The following is a 21207-nucleotide window of genomic DNA, read 5'->3' on the forward strand; positions in this document are numbered from 1 at the left end:
ACATAAACGGTCGAACAGTTCAAGGACAAGCACGTCTACTGTCTACCAGTAAAGTCGGTATGCTTACTCGAGCGAAGGTTCAAGGAGCATTCTCTACCTATCATATGCTATATCTGATTGAAGAAACTATCACCAAGTCAAACTCCGTGTCTGTCTGTCTGTCTGGTGTGTGCTACTAAGATTATCAATCACACCCATGTGGGGGATTGTTGGAAAATATGGGTATAAGTCCCATATTGGTAAGTCATATTTTTGAGCATTATGACTAAAAGATGTGTGAGATATGATGATATTCTCTTAATAATGGAAATTATTATTTTCCATTAGAATTTGGCTCAAATATTATGGCATAAATTAATTTGATTTTGTTTCAGATTAATTGATATGGTGTATGTCTTGATATATTCAATCTGATTCTGTTTCAGATTATTTATGGAATAGAGTAGCTTGCAAGTATTACACCGATTCCATAATTAATGATATTTAATTATGGAAAAGAGTAGCGCACAAGTCTATCAACACCTATATAAACACCTCTAAGGCGTTAGGGTTAGACACACCCAAAATATATTCGTCTCTAAACACAAATCTCTCTCTCTCGGTGATAGTTTCGTGCCCGTTCAAGCTCGCTGAAGGTGCTCGTTATCCGTAACGCCGCCGCTACCTCGTTTTATCCTGGGAGGCTATCGACTCGCACATACGGTGAGAGGCGAAATAGCTTTAAGGAGACAGTTTCAACTGGACTCGAGGATCTCTCTTCTGTTTATATCTTTTCTTCCTCCGTTTGATTTCGGTTACTCACGCACACACTTGTTTGATTATTTGTATTAATCGCAGATTGTTTTCACAAAAATATTATTCTTCTTTCATATCTCTTCATGGATACTTCACTTCGCCATTAATGACCTCAGTTTAGTCTCACGATTGCGTACATTTATTTCTCTGCTAATGCGGTTTTCCTGAAATGAAATAATCAAAAAATAAAAGCATAGAATGAAAACCCAAAACAGACCATGAGTTGAAAAATTTAGAATAGACTACAGAACACAACATCAATTCTATATTATGTAGTACATGTTCCCATCTCTATCTATAAGTTGTACTAATAAATTGAATTTTAAATATAAATGATACTCTGTGTATATACTTTTGACATATAATTCATCCACAGACAAAAATAACTAATGTATGTGCATAAAATCTCTTGTCGAAAAACTTATATAGAGAAGTCAATTTGCAAAACTGAACTGCATTAGAATATCCATTAGCTAGAATTGATAACTCAAGTAAAATAATGTAAGCAACAGTATCTCACCGGACCTTATACTATTAGAAAAGGCAGCAACGATTCCAGATTTGGTATAGTTGCGGATTGATTTCAACTTTCAAGTGCAACTACTACATATATAAAATAAAAGAGGATAAAATTAATATTAAGCTATTATTGATTAAAAGGAACTTGAGAATAAAAAATCAAAGTCATGAACCTAATTTGTCAAAAAAAGAGGCTGTCATCTTATACCCATCCGATTTTAGATTACATACATAATTAGCTCGGAACCGGTTTATAAATTCGAGAATTAGAACAAATTAGACGAGTACCATAATTTTTTAAATTACATAATTTGTACAACCATAGCTTGTTTGTTCCTGAATTTAAGCAAGTTTGATATGATTATCAAAAATTAGATTTGACAAAGAATTGCTAGTTAAAAAAGATAAAATCATGATACACAATTCATTAAAGATCGAGAAGCAAAACAACACACTAAAATTATGTGCTTACCGACATGGTATTTGAACAATATGCCTACTTAACCAAATTCCTGTCGAACAAAAAAATATTCATGTTAGAAAATTAAGAGATATAATAGAATAATTGGATTCAAAGAAATTAAGATAGAAGTACATGAGAAATTAAGATAGAAATACATGATTTCCAAGACACGATGACTTGTAGATTTAAGGATCGTACCATCTGTAATACGGAGAGCTTTTCACTGAACTGGTGTATCACGGCGCATCTGAGGAAGAAAAATAGTGAATAAAATTAGGGATAGGGATAAGATGGTTATGTAAAATTTTTCAACAAAAGGTTCAATCCCACGTCTTGTGCGGGATAAATTTTCTCTCAAAAAATTTGAGCGGGCCTTTTTTCCCCTCGGTGGCGGGAAGGAGGAACATTTTGGCCTAACAAATGTTTTACTATATGTAAATTTACAGGTAACATTTGTTAAGTCGTTATAGATGCACAAAAGGTCCACCGGGCCGGGTTTTGACCGGGCCTTAAAAATCTCGAGTTTTGATGGGACCGGACTTTTCGGGCTTTGACTTTGACCGGGCCCGGCCGGGCCGGGCTTTTCAAAAATGTCAGATGCCGTTTGTGCCCTTGAGGCGGGCCTAACCGGGCTTTTTTCGGGCCGGATCGGATCGGGCCGGGGGCTTTTTTCTAATTCAAATCGAATCGAGTATTATTAGAGATTCCGAAGAATACATATGTTAGCAATTAGATCATCGTAAAAATGTATTAGTTTACTTGGAATATTTTATGAAAAATTACTTCATTGAAAAATTTTAGTTCGGCAAAAAATAAACATGTTTATAAAATAATACGTTTTATCATTGTTATGATAACAATGATATCCAAATATATATAGTGTACTTATTATATCTTCTTTCATTATTTATGCAACGAAGTATATAAATAATATTATTATTCAAAAATATGTATATATATGTGTTTAAATTATTATTTATATTTATAGTACATGTGAATTTATAAATATATAAGAAAATATATTAAAATAATTAGATTATAACAGGATTTTTTCGGGTTTTTAACCGGGCCGGGCCGGGCCGAAACCCGGGCTTTTAACCGGCCTGGGCTCTGCCTAAAAATATAGGGCCCGTCGAGGTCCGAAGCCCGGGTCGGGACCGGGCCGGGCTTGACCGGGTTTTGACCAGATCGGGCCGGACCAGATTTTCGGGCCCGGATTTTTTGTGCATCTTTAAGTCGTATTGACATTGTATTCATAATTATAAATAAAAATTACAATATATAATAAAAAATAACTTTGAAAAAAATATGAATTAGATCTGACATACAAATAGAAATATAATACTATTTATTTCAATAAAAAATTCTTTTAAAAAAATAAATAAAATTAAGGGCTATTTACGATATTATCTTAATTTAATAGCTCATGGTGCGTTTTCATAATCCAACAACAAATACTAAATATTTTAGATTTATTTTATTTTAGAAATGTTTAAGGATTCACCGGTTTAAGAAATTTTATGAAAACAGAAATATAAATTTTTTGATATAAATACTTTTTTTTTAATTTCTTTTTACAAAAATATCTTTTTGAAATTTTTTTATGTATAAATACGATTTTTCAATTTAATTTTACAAAAATGCGATTTTTTACAAATCGATTTAACTAGATGTAATCTCAACGGTTTATGCAACTCAATACAATTACATGCAACCTCATATGAAACTAAAAATAATCTCAAACACAATCAAAAAACTCAACGGAGCTAGTTGCATATTTAGTTGATTTTAATTGTACCGTATTAATGCAAATATTTGAATAAGATAGTAAAATTGCATAAAAATTCGAAAAAAATTAATATTTTGATAATTTATCCTACTAAAAGAAAATAAAGGTTATTTGGCGAGTTTCAGTGGGCCGTGAAAAAAACTAATTTTAAAACTTAATATTAAATTCAAACAATAAATTGCTCGCTTGCAGCAAAGTAAATTTATTTTTTTATTTGTTGAAACTACAATTTGATTCTTTTTATTTGTTAATGGTATAATTTTATGTTTCACGATTAATTAAACGGGTTGGACATTCGATACGATAACGCGTTATCCATTGATCCTAATGGATTAGAGGGGGATCGGTCTGAAAAAATCCCAATCCAATTTATATTCAAAGAGAATTTAGTTCGACGGACATGTGCGTACAAAAATTTAGTTTACAAAAGAGTTGCTTCTAACCGTTGAAACAAATCATAACTCATTACAGTTATTATAATATAGATACATGTGTCCACAAATTTATAATAAATATATGTAATATCATTTTATTTGCGAAAAATATTTGGGTAACACTACTTCCTTATTAACTATATTTGAAGTAGCCTATATTATAAGTATAGTGCTGAAGTCACAGTCTACTTCCAGACCCATAAACTAATTCATCTAAGAATAATTGGATCAAATGTCATCGGGAAGTTCTTAAAAACAGGGGAGTCCGTTCAAGAACAGGGGAGTGCCCGATAGGTAGATTCTAACTCCTTTTAGTTTCTCTAATGATGCTTCGGTTAATTCTTTTGGCTTAATATTTTATACAGGAAAGTACTTTCAAGTTATATTTTAGTTTATTAAATTATAAATTTTGAAATCGAATATAACATAAACTATATTTACTTATTAGATGAATTATTTACATCATAACTTTTGATTTAAAAAATTATCGGAAACATTTAGACTAAAAAACTATATTTAACAAAATTAATAATGAATATATATATATATATATATTATAATTTTAGATTTTAATAAAAAATTTACAAAGAATTATTTTTTCAATAATTATGCTAACATATTTATAATACAATAATAACAAGCAAATAGGCATATATAAAAATGTTGTCGCTATGTAGTAGTATAAGCAAGCCGGCGATAATCAATTTTGTAAAGAAGAAACAAAGCTTAGTAATTAACTTTTATACGATTCTATTTTTATGACGGACCTGGATTATAAAATATTCCCTTCTGTTACTTTCACGTAGGATAACACTTGCCAATTCATGCCTTGCCAAAAAAAGATTTAGCTAAAAGTGGGGCCCGTTAATGTTTTAGTGATGAATCAACCCTTCAACTGCCAATAAGTCATACAGATGACTATTGGTACGTAAAAATGATATTTACCTACATATGTAAATTCGTAGGTAATGTATTAGTAGATAAAAGTCAAATTTCTTGTAGTGTCTGGTATTGTCATAAGAATTTTTTAGGCAATTTTTGATTGAGTTCCAGGAAATCTTACTTTATAAGCAATATAAAGAAGTCTCTCATAGTAGTCCTTGATCTTTTGTAACTCGAATTTTCTAATTAAATTAAGGACCTTGATGTCGTTAATTTTTTAATCTCCTCCATATTACTTTTTAAGATACTCCCATATCTCTTTCGGAGATTTTAGAGACATGATACTAGTGTAGATGTTTGGTGAAACAGCTGCAAATAAACATGATCTTGTCTTGGGCTTCTTAATTTCTAATTTTTTCCGTACTTTACATGTTGCACTGGTGAGATTTTCAGGCAGGGTATTGTCAATTTCTTTCTGTACTGCATCGCAAAGATATAGTGCTTTCATATATGCTTCAACACGTTCCGCCCACACATAATAGGTATTTCCACCAAAAATATTGGGAACAAATTTATAAAGATCGTTCATTTTGTTTTTAATAGATATGATTTGTGATGTTTTTGTGCTCTGATACCATGCTAAATTTTATTGAACGTGAGAAAGATATGTATTTGTCATTTAAAAAGTTGATATTTTATTCATTTGAGGTGTCTTTTTATAACAACCAAAACCCTAATAAAATTCATAATGTCTTCCTAAAATCTTGCTACATTCAAATAACTGATAACAAAAATTATCCCAACAAACTTTGCATAAGTTGACCTATTATTTTGGTAATAAGAAATTTAAAATACTAAGCATAATTTCTAACACTAATGTTCTAGAGATTGTTTAAATCTTAAGCATGGCTAGAAGCAATTTTTTTTGTAACCCATTCATATGATTTTAATGAATTAATTCATATATATTAAAAATAGTCTAGAGCAATGACCAATGTTAATAGCTCAATTGTCTCGATCTTAAACAAGGTATGAGTGCTGGTGTTGGGGATCTGATTTCTAACCATGCCTCTTTATGAAAAGAAGCCATACTTTACATGCGTAGAAATGAGTTTTTTATATAACATTCAAACTAATATTATTTATCAATCTTTAATTCTAAGAATCGCTATTTATTATATCATATAAACAAGTAACCAAATATATCTTTAATAAACACCCACCCCCCCTTTTCTTCACTTTTTCTTCTAATCTCTCTAACAAAAATGAATTTCCCACCTTTATAAAACCAATTTCAATAGATTTTGTGAGATGCTTGGATAGACTAAATATATATAAATGTGTATGTATTTTAGACACCAAAAAAGAACATATGTTTGTATTTTCGGGCTCTAAATCAACCATTAGGGTTTGTGGTGGAAGGATTAAATGTGTATGAGGTGGAAAATCTGAGGTGAAAACCCTGAATGGAGGCATCACCGAAATTCAGTCACTTTCGCAATGTGGTGGCGGCCTGGTTTTATTGTGTTGGTGACCTGATTGTGTAATTATTGGAGGTTTATTGTTAAATTATTAGTTCAATCAGATATATTTAAGTGTTACATGTAAATTTTCATAATGAAATTCTTTTTAGTGGTCGAATTCTTTAAATAAGTGGTATGTTATTGTTTATAATCAGTGAAGTAAAAATAATAGTATCGGTTGATATATGTGTTTTTTATTCAAGTTTGATTCGATTTTAGAACTATTTGACTTTTACTGAATTTTCTTCTTTATCTGCCTCTTTGGTTAAAATTGCATTATGTTAGTTAGTGTTATGTTATTTTTCTAATATCCAATTCGCATTTTTTAAGGTTGTGGCTCTTAAATGTGTTTTAATTAGATTAAATGGAGTTTTCGTGATAACTATAGTTGTAATGATTATTTTTAGTGATACATGTCGATCTGGTGTGAATTTATATAGGTCTTCGTTAAAGTTTTTTAGGGTCATATTTCAATTATATGAAATTACTTGAAGTTAGTCAAATGTTCGTTAGTATTATGTTTATAAGATCCATTACTAGTTCCAAGGAAATTGTTGGAATTTAGATTACAAAAATTAAATGGTCGTTATTGTGACGCCCCCAAATCCGGGTCAGGATTGGGTGTCACTACACAACTTTAAATAAAAATAAGAACCTGTATATTAAAATAAATATACAGATAACCCCTCATATTGAGGATCACTTACAGGTTATAGTATGAAACAAGAATCTAACCTTCTAAAATTTACATTGTATAAATATAATTTCATTACATCATTACTAATTTCCTTGTATTGATCACTCCGACATCTCCAAATTTCTTCAGCTGGAATCTCACCACTTTTGCTGTATAATAAAAGCTATTCATTTTGCCCTCATTTGATACTGAAAGAAATAAGAGTTCACAAAGCAAGAGTAAGCCAAAACTGCCCAGTAGGTATCAAAAATGTTTTCCAGGCATCAGATCAGAAAACTCCTGGAAATGATGGTTGAATGATTTTAAAAATGTTTTTACATAATTAAATAGTTGAGCGAACAAAATATTGGCCCTCATTGGCCTTTAATCATAAATTATATTTTCGTAAAAGGACAGTAATCATTTCAATATTTCATCATTTTGAATTAAATCTTGGTGTGAGTTTGTAATTATGAACCACTCGGAAAGGAATGTCGTTAATGGCGATCAACAATAAATTAGACTGGACACTAGAAACCAACATATACACTATAACCTGCTGATCAGTCAAGAGATAGTGCGGATCTATACCCAACTGCATAGACCCAACCAACATATGGGGTACCTAGGTAACTATGGCCTAAAGGTCTGGTCCATCACCGGCCCGTAGGATCCAGCTCATCTCTGGTCCTCATAATAAACGTCCAGCCCATAGAGTATTTTGATATCAAATCATTTTGATTTCAAAACATCCTAAATCAGGTTTCGTAAATAACCCGAACGAATGGGTACTTGCTCAAGAGATCAATCGATAATAAAGGAACAAGATCAAAAAGGCACTTGCATAAATAAGAGTAATTGCAGCGAAATATAAAAACATTTAACTATTCTAAACTTAGAATAGGAGCGAATAAATATTTGCAGTATTTTAGGAGAAAGGTTAGGAATACTTGCCACAATTGATAATCCTCTGATCTTTAACTAGCTGCCATAACACTCAATACTACAGGCAATCAGGCTTTACTTCAACAATCTCTATCTGGCTTTGAACGTCTCGTACTATGTGCATCTATCACAAATAATACTATTTAATGAACTGACAATATATATAATTGACTAGTCTATACACTTATCCCTATCGTCTACCCGCCCGATAAAAATATATAAGGATCACATCTCATTCAGATAACGTTTAAAAGACATGTTGATTCATTATCAACATAATACGTACACATACGGCATGTAATCATATTATTCATATAACACATAATCACGTAATTCATGTAGCACATAAGTTGAATCATCAAAAGATAGGTCTCGATATGTTTAGAATTGAAATTGGATCAAAAAGAATATTTTTATGGATCAATAACCGACTTATAATGAATTATAAAACAAACACCCTTTTGATACAAAAGAATTGGGTCTCGAGAATATTTTTAATAGAAGTATAATATTTTTCTGAGTCTAGAGGCGTTCGTTTCGTATTAAACGGACGAACGGTTGATTTAGTATGAATCTTTGAACATTTTTCGAAATTAAAACGGCCTCCGAATCAATTATTATTTAAATAATAGGGTTCGAATACCCGAATCTGACTTTAAAATAATTTTATAATAATTATCGAGCCTTGAAAATAATTTAGAATAATATTTTAAAGCTCGAAACTATTTTTCGGAATTTTTAAATTAAGTTTAAATAATTAAATCTAATTAATTAATCAATTAAGATTAATTAATAACTAATTAAATTATTCAATTAATAATTAAATTAATTGATTAATTAAATAAATAATTATCACGTAAAATTAATTAATTAAATAATTAAGATTTAATTTCGAATTTAAGATAATTTTTAGAATTAAAAATATTGATTTTTTTAGAATTTAAAATCAACTAAAAACTAATTTCTGAAAATTAAATAATCAGAAATATATAAGATTTTGAAAATACAGGGACTATTCTGTAAAAACGAAAAAAGATCGAGGGCTAAACTGCGATTTAGCCTCGTCTTCCCCATCTCCACTGTCGACGACAGGGAAGCAATTAACGGCGACCTCCGCCGTCGCTTAAGCTTTCCGGCGACTTTAACTCGAACACAGAATAGCTTCAAACTTACAGGGGACAATCTACACCTATCCAGGAATCGATCTGCACGGTCAATTCGGCTGGAAAATCAATGAGGTGAACAGAATAATCGACTGAAACTTTACGCTGCCGTGGGCTCGATTTTCCGACGAAGCCCTTCCGGCTATCGTCTGTTAATTTCATATACACCATTCAATTCGTCTATTTACGATATATTCATTCATGTATTCAATTTCAGCAGATAACCCTTAATAAAGAAAACTCCAAATTCCAATTAAGAACATTCAAACTCTATAAACCCTAATTTTGAACCCGAAAATCAAATTCACTTTTCTACATGTTATTGAACTTGGTTTTTAACATATAATATACCAAAATGACCAGGAGAAAATTAGCTACATGATTATACCATCAAATCACACAAACAACCTCAAGAACAAAAATTCATATTTTAATCCATAATTAATTCGAATTTAAATAATTAAATCAGAAAAATACCTTGATTTTTGGGCAAAAACAAATGATTGATTCAGAAAGAGGATTTTGGGAGCTTCATTTTGATATGCTGCACGCCCGAATCGGAGTTCGATAATGCCTTCGTTCATACGTTTGATTCTCAAGAATGTATTAGTGTTTAGGGTTTTTCTCTGTAATTACTATATTTTTACTGGTTGCAATTAAATAAATGAATAAAATGAAATAAAAAATATGCTATTTATATTTAAGGAATATTGGATCGTTCTGGATCGTTTTGGATCGATAAATTAGTTGCTTAGCCGCTAAGTAACTACAAAATGATCCAAAAATAGATTACTTAGCCGCTAAGTAACTATAAAAATGATACAATTTAATACCAGAATTGGATAATTATCAAAACCGAGCTTTTCATAAAATAACATATACAAAAATAATGTAAAAATATCTCGTCTCTCGAGAATACGGGTTTTGTTGATTTATCGAAACTGTTATCGTATCGAAAATCTTGCACCGGGCTGCGCACAGGTCAAACTGTAATCCGGATTGAAAAAGTCAAAACACGGAAAATCTCTGAAATTACCAGATTAGGTTAGGAAGGAGTTTTCAGAAGAGTTTCGGGTTGTAAAAACGTAAAAACGGTTGAAGTCGGATGATTCCCGACTTTATAAATTAATTTTGTATTTATCCAGAAAATAATTAATAATTCATAAATCATTATAAAATCACAAAACACTCTATATATTACCAGAAAAATACCTTAATTATCTATGTTTTATTACGGACATATTAAAATTGATATACTCACATTTTATTATATACAAACATCCAAATATTATTATCAATCATCAGATAATTTATCAAAAATTCTAATATTTCCCGGATATTATAGTTATATTTTCATCTTCTTTTGCTTACATTATTTAAGATTGGCACATCAACTAGTTAAATCTTGTGTTATAAAATTATTGACCCACTTTTGAACCTATCTTTAAAAGGACTTTTAAAAATAAGACATGGATGAATTCAATTTTACACATTTGGTCGAACATTAGTGCTATTTTCCTTGGTCTATTTTTGATATTTTAATACCTTTTACCCACTGCCTCTAGCATGTTGTAGTCTTGTATATATATCACAGTCCTTTTATTTTAAAAAATTAAAATTCTGTTGATGTGTCACTCATGAGTCCCACATAATGGATTTTAACTATTGACATGGGAGTTCTGGGTTTGACACAAATACTGACATCATTGGGACACATATATGATGAGGTGGTAGTGGTATATGAGGGTTAAGTTAGGATATTTTGAAATTTTTGCACTACACGGGAATTGAACCCATGACCTCCCACATAACAATGTCTGGTGCACTCCACTCCACCACACATGATAATGTGTTTTTTCCATATTGTTAAATAAATAACAGTTTTTATTTAAAAACAAAAAAACTAAATAGAGGATTGTATAGAGATGTGACACCCATTTCTAACCCGTTTTTAATCGTGAAGATCATGGTGTTAATTGGAAGGTGTAGTTGACTAAATATAGGATTGTATTTCAGTTTTGTTGGGTTTTCTTTTGTAAAAAAAAATCTATGATCCAAACCACCTGACAGAAAAAAGAGGAGAACAACTAATCATAAAAAACATACAAGTACACCAATCAACCTAATATATATAGCATATACGACATATAGAGTGTGGTGAGGGCATGATGTAAGCAACTTGATCTTCAATCATATGAATGAAGTGGCTATTTTTACAAAGACCTTTACTTGTGTGTATGTAGTCTGTTATAAGTCAAGAGTAATGAATTAAAAATATCTTAGCCCATTGATTTACTCACTTCAAACTTAATTTGTTCAAGAAAAACATATCTCCGCGAATTCTTCAATATCTATATAATTCAAGTATATACAAGTACATGAATAGGTCCCCATAAATTTAACAAGAAAAATGAATAATCCACATTAATTTTGTTCTTTTTTCTTTGTTTGGTTTTCAGATTTGAGCTTCATAATTAAATTATGTCACATTATCAATAACAAATAATGGTACACCCTGGACCGTTATAAACCAAATTATATAATTTAACTATTAATTTTTGTATGCATGTAGTGTGATGAAATGAAATGACTGTTTGATTTTTTTAAGACTGGGAAAGTTTTTGCACAAAATGTGGAGTGGAGGAAAGGAAAGGAGGAGTCAGAAGTCATAGTGTTGCTCTGTTAGAGAAAATATATTGGTTGTTACAACATATATTTGAGCATACACAATTATAAGATTAGGAAAGACTGTTTCTGCCTTGGAAAAAAAAATATCTCCGCAGTTAAGATGTGTGTAATATACAACATTTAGATTATATACATGTATATGACTAAGTATGCATATGTGGCATATATACATATTTATTATTTATATTATTATATTCTAATATGATTAGTTTAATTTTTTTAGACGCAAGTCTACTTGGTGGGTGGGTAGTCAGTGTAATATAAAACCTACTCAACCTTCGTTTTAGACATTTTGTTCCTTTTGTAAAAGGTTTTATCAGTTTGAACTTACTTCAACTCAATCACGTATCATGTTTCATTCATTTCCCCTAAGCTTGCTCCTCATTTTCAATTTCATTGGCCCCAGTTTAATCCTTGTAAACAAAATTAGGTCGAATCCGGGATCAATAACCTAGTTGGGTAAGTGTACAAAAATTGAGTTAGATTCGCGTGCTTACTCGGGTTTACATTTATTTTCCTATAAGAGTTTCCAACAAGTAGTTCTATTTAATACTGTAAATGATTTAGATTAGGCCATCATATTATCTATATTATAAGAATATTGGAGGTATCCGCGACATTCTTGATTCTTTGGTCGTTACTTTTTTTCATCCCCTTTATCACTGGACTGTGGATTTTCTTAAAACAAACCCAAATATCCAGTTAATATTTGCCGAATAATTTTTTGACTCATAAGAAGTAGCCCACAAACTCATATACGTTTAAGATGACCTTGTTTGGGGTTAAACTTTATTTGAAGAATCATTGGTATTACACTTGTTGTAGAAATTTGAATTTTTATATATATATATATATATTCATAGATTTAAATTATAATGTGATTGTATGTATCTCTTGGAATATATAGCATAGAACTAGATTTTGTTCATAGAGTTACGGGAAATACATATAAATTTTGAGAGTTAATAAAATATTTATTATTTTAACTCATGATCAAATATTATTCACTTCATTTAAGAAGCTTGAATTTTGTAGTGTTAATCTAGAAATCCGATCGGTACATATAATTTCTCTTTCATTTTTGTTCAATTATTTTGAATATGACAAAATTTATATTTTTGCACCTTTTTTATAATTGTGTTCCAGTTATAATTTTATTTTTCCATTAATTGGATATCTATTAAATAAATTTTCATTTCATCTTATTGAATGTAAAAAGGAATCCAATTTGAAAAGATTTTTAGTTATAAAAGAAAAAATCGGATTTGTTGTGTTTGCTAGGCACACAAAATTCATTATTAGTGTTGTATCTTATTAAGTTTTAAATGTCGGATTTCGACGTTTCAATAGCTCACATAAATATATCGAGATTCTCTTTCTTTTTATAATACTGTATTTCTTTTGAAAAAAATTAACAGTCAAGGAATTCAATATTTATTTCGTCAATAATCACAATTAATTAATGAAGCACAGTAGGGCGCCGACCTGGTTTTATTATGTTGATGACTTACTTGTGTAATTAGTTGATTATTACTGTTATCTAATGAGTTTAATCCGGTACATTTAAATATTGCATATAAATTTTCATAATTGAATTTATTTTAATGGTCAAATTGTTTGAATAAGTGATGGATTGTTGTTTTTTATCAGTAAAATGGTTATAAATGACAATATTAGTGGATGTATGTGAGTTTTATTCAAGTTTGATTCTATTTAAGGCATATTAGACTTTTGCCCATATATATTCTTCAACTGCCTATTAGGTTAAAATTTAATTGTGCTAGTTAGTATTATCTTGTTTCCTAAATGTTTAATTCACATTTTTAAGCTTATGGCTCGTATATGTGTTTTAATTCGATTAAATGGAGTTTTCGTGGTAACTATCTTTCGAATTATTATTTTTAGTGATACATGTCGATCTCGTATAAATTTATATAGATTTTTTTACAATTTTTTTGTGGGCTATAGTTCAAAATTATATGCAATTACTTGAAATTAGTGGAATCGTCGTTAGTCTTTGTATATAAGAGCGTTTGCTAGTTGCATAATGAGGTTCACGGAAATGTTGAAATTGGAATTATAAAAACTGAATGGTATTTTATTTTCATTTTGAGTTTTTTTTTATATTAAGTGGTTTCGTTAATTTTATATCGTACTGTATATATTTAGGTCAACAATTATTGATTTATTGATTTTCTTGAACAATAGTCTAACAAACTTGAGCATTTGAACTTGATTAGAAACACCTTAGATATTGCTCACCCCGTGTAGATACTCTTACTTTTCATTTTACAACTTTTAAGTTCTAACCTTATTATCTTTTGTTCATGTACTTTTAGTTGTACATTCGAATTAAATTTTTTTAACAATATAATTTGTATTGCTTATAAATAAAACAAAAAATTACAGTAAAATAAAACTAAATACTAGGGTTACTTTTCGTCTATGAACTTTTGATGAATACAAAGAATATATATATATGAGTTAAATTATTTAAGACTTATTAAAACTAAACTTTTTATTTAAATAAATATAAATACATATATATATATATATTTATGTATATATTTATCATTTACAAATATTTTATTTTATTTAGTTTTCTTACATATTTTATCATCACTCGTAATATTCTCCAAAAGTTACTATAACATCTTTCGTTAAGATTATTTATATCAATTTACCATCTAATACTTTCCTAAAACTTCTATGAGTTTGGGTGAAACCTCTCTAATCATCTTATTCTCTATTTTTTTTAGTTATAAATAAATATGAAAAACTACAATTATCTTATCATCATTAGTAATATTCTCCTAAAGTTTCAAAAATATCTTCCATTATGATTTTTGAAATCAACCGACAATAATATTATTCTTGTTAAACTTCTACTATCATTTTAAGATATTCTCTTAAATTTTCTTTTTAATACCAAGATCAGAAAGCGTGATTTGTTAAACAAGTTTAATACTTGGAACCAAAGACTTGTCACCCCATTAAAAGATAAAAATATTATCTATTTCTCTAGAGTTATGTAAGAACCATACATATTTGACTTGAAAACAAAAGTGCAGTTCATAAAACTATCAACTTATTTTGTCTTTTTTTAAATTTACAACCAACTTAATGATAATAATAATAGTAATAATAATAATAAAAAATAATAATAATAATAATTAAAACAATAATAATAATGAATATTTAAATAGTAGGATCAATCATAAAATCCACGTCAAAAATCTAATACAAAAGATATACTCGTAAGTAGATATATTTATATAAGAAAAAATCTAATTTAAGGTGGAAGATTTATTTATATGATATCATAAATTAATATGTATTAAAACAATCTGAAATAGATACTAAAATATATTTTTATGATACACGATTTATTTCAATTTTATACCATTCATCTAAATTTAAAATATTTTATGCTACGAAATAAAAATTACATCTAAATATAGTAAATTCAAATTGAAAGATGATTCAAAATACCAAAATACCTGCAATACATATTATGTAATATGCAAATATGGCATAATTACTCATTAAAATATAAAATCCAAAAGATATTAATGCATTAATTACAATATTGAGATTAAATACAAAAATCCAAATGGTACTGGTTCCGTTTCAACAAAAAATTATTGCTATATATGCATAAAAAGCCACAAGTAAACCATCTACTATATCTACCATTCTCTAAAGCCCACAAGTTTCAGAACATTCTAAACACAACAATCTCTCCCTGACTTGTTTCCTTGATATAAACAACCTAACCTCAGGGACAGAACCTTTCCCCGACCCCTTGTACTCTACTCACTTCGGGTACCATATACCATTTTCGTTGCACCCTTACGACCTACCCATAATCTTCTAACCCGACCTGGATGTTAGATCCGAGGCTGATTGTTTGATTGGTGAGTTACCCAGCCTCCTGCCCAAATCCCGCCCAATTTTTGAGTCCACTATTTTGACCGAGGCCAGGGAAGTTCTAAAAAATTGGGGAAATAAGGGGATTATGAGGATGAAACGAGCTAGACGCTCAACTTGGTTTCGGGTTTTGATGGAGGCGTGGGCAGTTGAAATCAGCTGGGGATGCAAGGGGATGAGGAGGATGGGACGGGACGATCAGTTTGGGAAGGCCGAGTTAGCTTCCACGAGGTTGGAAGATAAACTACAATACTAGAATGAATGGTGCATGGTGCTAGTGTTGGAGTGGTTGACAAGGTAAAAAAATTTCTCACTTGTGAAATTTCATTAGTGTTATTTTTAATTGTTGTTTAGTTAAATTTTTTTGGGTTTTGAATTTATGATTGAATAATCTACTTGTTTTTTTATTTTGAAATGTCAATTTGTTTAGATTTCGATAATAGTACTGAAATCTTGTATATTGTATGTGCATAAAACTAGATTGATTGACCAAGAGTGTGATGTGCATTTTAATGTAAGTACTGACATAGATATGAAAGTTTAATCAAACAATTCTTTTTTTTACTTATAATCAAAATTCTAAATTAATTTTAGCGGGAGGGGTTTGTAGCGCTGATGTGAGAACCAGATTTGATAATTTATTTTTTTTTGTTCGAGCAATGCGTGAAAACTGTTCCTTTAACTTCCGAGTAAATTTATCATTTTTGAAATTAGCACTATGCGTGTGAAAAAATATATTGATATTTTGCAATTATTCATTTCCTATTTAATTTTTACATGTACTTCTTTTAATCTTCATGCGTGTTAACAATACTAACCCCAAGTTTAAAATGATGGAAAATAAAATTAATACACAAAGCTTGATAGAATTATAACTTTTGTACCACATAAGATTTACATGTTCAATAGTTACAAGTATTAGGTAAAGAATGTTTTTGTATCTGCTTCTTCCCTAAGAAGATCCTTCAAGTGATCTAGAATTTCAAGTTCTTCTATGATTTGTGTTTCACTTATACCTTCACAAGTTTTTGTCTTGCTACCTTGGGGTAACCACTGTCTAGCAAATCTATTCTAAACCTTGAGAATCCACCATCTTTAATGTTTAAAAATTTCACATCTTTAGAGATTCTGCTCATTCTTTTGGCCTTTAGCTCTTCTAATCTTTTTATATACATCTCTATTTCTTCATCATACTTCCTCCTTCTTTCTTCAGCTTCAGCCTCATTTCTTTTCTTTATTTTCTCCCTTTCAATCAACCATTCAGCTAGAACTGATCTCCATGCCCTTGTAGAAATATCCTTGTCCTTTAGCAAACTTATAACTCTTTTAATTTCTGTTAGTGACAGAGAATCTATTAAGTCATTGCCAACAAAAGTGAATGACCCATCTTCAAAATAAATTATAACTTCTCTCATGGAAACACCCCAGACTTTAACTATTTCTTCAGCTAGATGTTGAAAATAATCTTCATATGAGGTGCACCAATTTAGAGGTAGAAAGTCAGAATCCTTAAAATAGTTCCAGATGGCCCTTTCGATGACTTCTTCTTTCTTTATAGGCTTAACTTTCTTAGGCTCTCTCCCAACAGATTTGTGCTTGATTTTCAGTGAGGGTTTGGCTAAAGGTAGGGTTGTCATTTTCTTGAAATTTGCCTAGCTTGTGGTGATTGGAATTTTTAGGAAAGAGTTGACTGTTTGTTTGTACAGAAATTTTGGCTTTGAGGTTTGAGGTGGTTTGATGTTTGAGATAGTTGATATTGTAGGTTGAGCTTAGATTTGAGCTAGTTGTGTTTGGATTTTTAAGGATTGGTGCGGTTCTGAGCCATCATGAAGCTTCTTGCTCCTCTTCTCACCTCTTCTCCTCTTTTCTCCATCTTTCTTGTCATCGTCCTTCTTCTTCTCTCCACCCTTGCTACCAGATGGATTACTGGATTGACTTGGATTTGAGCCAGAAGGATTTGATCATCTTTCTTCTGCTCATCATCATCCAAATCATCTTTGTTGATTTGTGTCTTGGGCAAGTTGGCTTCTGCATTAATTATCCTGATATCTCCTCAATAGCTTTATCATTTCCATATCATCATTGTTCTTGTTTTTTTTTGGTTTTTAAGCCAGTTTCTAGGTCCATGATAAGCTTCTTGTTGCTCATAACACACTGTTTGGGGATCTGAAAATGTTTGCAAGTTCTTCCAGGATCAACAGACCAACATTCAAGTGTCTGTTGTGGGTAACTGAATACACCAAATTTTGCATCACATTTGAAATGTTATCATATTCTGTCTTTCTGCATGTGAAAGCTCTCACCACTAAATCAAAAATGAATGACCACTCCTTCCTTAGATTAGTTATGTTCATAAGGAGTTGATTCTTCCACCATAGTTGATGAAGTCCAGAAACTCAATCAGCTCATAAGGAGTTGGTACCTCCACCAGATTTACAGTGGGCAATCCCAAAGCTAGGTTCACATCCTGCTCATTAAACTCAATTTGTTGTCCTCCAACTGAGCAAGTCACCACCATGGATACAGAATTATCATTCATTACAGTCCTCACCACAGTTGTAGACCAAAACGCATGCAACACATCCGGGTACAACACTGGATTAGCAATCAAGGCTCCTATAATGTAAGATTCAGACAGAAATTTCACAAACCCCTTGAAATTGTCAGGGGTTTGGTTAACATTAGTAAAAGCCAAATAGTTTGTTCCTTTCTCTGGGATAGTTGCTCTAACAGTGTTTTGTGCCATTATAGTTTAGTGAGTGAGAATGTGTAAGAAGAATTTTTTAGAAAGAGCTAAAACTGAAAGAGAAATCGGTTTTTGCTTAAAAGGTTTGGTCACTTGAGATCTCGAAAGTTGTAAGTATGTATATGTGTCGAGAAGTCTAGGTATTTATAGTAAAAGTAAATGACTTGTCGAGAACTCAAAAATAGACATTTTGAGTTTGTCTATCGAGAAGTCATTTTTAAGAAATGAAAAACATATCGAGAAGTCATTTTAAATTACTCTTATAGAGAACTAAAAATTAACTTATCGAGATGTCAAATAAATACCCAGTTTGTCCAAAAATGAACTGAGTTAATTCCAACTTTATTTGAATAAATTCAAAATAAAATTAGAATCAATTTTCCAAAAGTATATTACCAAAATAATTTATTAAATTAAATTATTTCAGTTCTGAGTTATTGATAAGTCAAAAATTGTACTTATAGAGAACTCTGTGAGTTAACACTACTAGAGAACTCTACAAGGACTTATCGATAAATCATATTTAAGTCTATCGAGAAGTCACTCGGGAAATCAGTGAATTGGCATATCGAGAACTCACTCGAGAAGTCTTAAAATGACATGTCGAGAAGTCAATTAGACTTATCGAGAATTCAGTTCTCTATATACTTTTGATTGCTGTAATTATGCCTTGTGTTAATTTTACATATTAAGGATGTAAATTAACAATTGGGCAGTTTACATATTAAGGATGTAAAAATAAATATGCAGAGATTTCTAAAATATTTATAGTTCATATTTCAGTTAATTTCCAATTAAATCAAATTAACTTTGATTTACTGGAAATTAATCTGCTTGAAAACATTGTCTGAGTTCTTGCCTTAGGATTAAGAATTAAGCATTCCAATTTCACCTACAAGTCTAGTGAAAGTTGCTTCATCCAAAGTTTTAGTAAAAATGTCAGCTAATTGTTTTTCTGCTGGAACAAAAATGAGCTAAATGGTACCATTTGTAGCATGTTCTCTAATAAAATGGCACCTTACATCAATGTGCTTTGTTCCAGAGTGATTAACTGGATTAGCTACTATAGATATAGCACTAGTATTATCACACATGATAGGAATTTTGTGTAACATTAGGCCATAATCCATTAGCTGATTTCTAATCCAAAGCACTTGAGCACAACAACTTCCTGCAACTATATATTCAACCTCAGTTGTAGAGGTTGATACAGATTGTTATTTCTTGATATACCATGATACAAGTTTTTGACTAAGAAATTGACAGCTTCCACTAGTACTCTTCCTGTCAAACCTGCATCCAGCAAAATCTGCATCTGTGTAACCAATAGCTTCAAAAATAGTTCCCTCGGGATACCATAATCCCAAGTTTGGAGTTCCCTTCAAATATCTAAAAATCCTCTTTACAGCCATCAAATGTGATTTTTTTTGGATTGTCTTGAAATCTTGCACATAGACATGTAGCAAACATGATATTTGGTCTACTTGGTGTTATGTAAAACAATGAACCAATCATTCCTCTATAGCTTGAGATATCTACACTTTTGCCCTTTTTATCTTCATCCTACTTTTTTGCAGTAGACATAGGTGTAGATGCAGGTGAACAATCAACCATACTAAACTTTTTCAATAAATCATTGACATATTTAGTTTGGCTGATAAAGATACCATCATTTCTTTGACTGACTTGAAGTCCAAGAAAGTAACTCAGTTCCCCCATCATACTCATTTCATATTCACTTTGCATAAGCTTGGAGAATCTTTGGCAAAGCTTCTCATTTATAGAACCGAAGATGATATCATCCACATAGATTTGAACTAGGATCATATCCTCACCATGTTTCTTGTAGAAGAGAGTCTTGTCTATGGTACCTCTAGTAAAACCATGCTATAGTAGGAATTCTGACAGTGTGTCATACTAAGCTCTAGGTGCCTGTTTTAGTCCATATAGAGCCTTGAGTAACTTGTACACAAAATTTGGAAATTATGGATCTTCAAAGCCAGGTGGCTATTGCATATAAACTTCTTCTTCTAGCTCACCATTCAGGAAGACACTATTGACATTCATTTGATACACTTTAAAATTTGAATATGCAACAAATGCTAGAACAATTCTTATTACTTCAAGTCTTGCAACTGGAGCAAAGCTTTCATCATAATTAATTCCTTCTTCTTGTTAGTAGCCTTTTGCAACCAACCTTGCTTTATTTATGGTAACTATACCATTTTCATCCATCTTGTTCCTGAAAACCCATTTTGTTCCAATTATGCTTCTATTCTTTGGTGCTGGAACCAATCCCAAACTTTGTTTCTCTCAAACTAATTCAGCTCTTCCAGCATGGCAGATATCTAATCAGGATCCAGTAAAGCTTCATCAATTTTCTTAGGCTCTACTTGAGACAGAAAACATGCATGTAGGCACTCATTAGCAGTTGCACTTCTAGTCCTCATACTAGCAGTAGGATCACCAATAATTGCTTCTCTAGTGTAACTTCTATCCCACTTTCTTATATAAGTTTGTTGATTTGTGCCTTCATCATTTTCTTTATTATTGGTATGACTGCAAGATTCTTCTTCTCTTTCTCCCCCTAAGTTTGTGCTATCAAATTCAGGTGTTTGAGATGAGCTTCCACTTCCATGATTTTCCTGTAGAGT

At 30.7% G+C, this 21207-nt stretch overlaps 1 long non-coding RNA gene across 2 annotated transcripts; it reads right to left on the minus strand.

Annotated features, from left to right (window-relative positions):
• Window positions 1-418: 418 nt before the first annotated feature.
• Window positions 419-2106, minus strand: LOC141695047 (uncharacterized). 2 transcript variants are annotated; one of them, XR_012564257.1, is made up of 4 exons: window positions 1976-2106; window positions 1787-1826; window positions 1321-1398; window positions 419-959 (listed from the first exon to the last, which is right to left on the minus strand). It is a non-coding gene; the product is annotated as an uncharacterized LOC141695047 (long non-coding RNA). The 2 variants fall into 2 exon arrangements; XR_012564256.1 differs by lacking the exon at window positions 1321-1398.
• Between the last annotated feature and the right edge of the window lie 19101 nt (window positions 2107-21207).

Source organism: Apium graveolens, chromosome 11, assembly GCF_009905375.1.
Source record: "Apium graveolens cultivar Ventura chromosome 11, ASM990537v1, whole genome shotgun sequence".
Lineage (NCBI taxonomy): Eukaryota > Viridiplantae > Streptophyta > Magnoliopsida > Apiales > Apiaceae > Apium > Apium graveolens.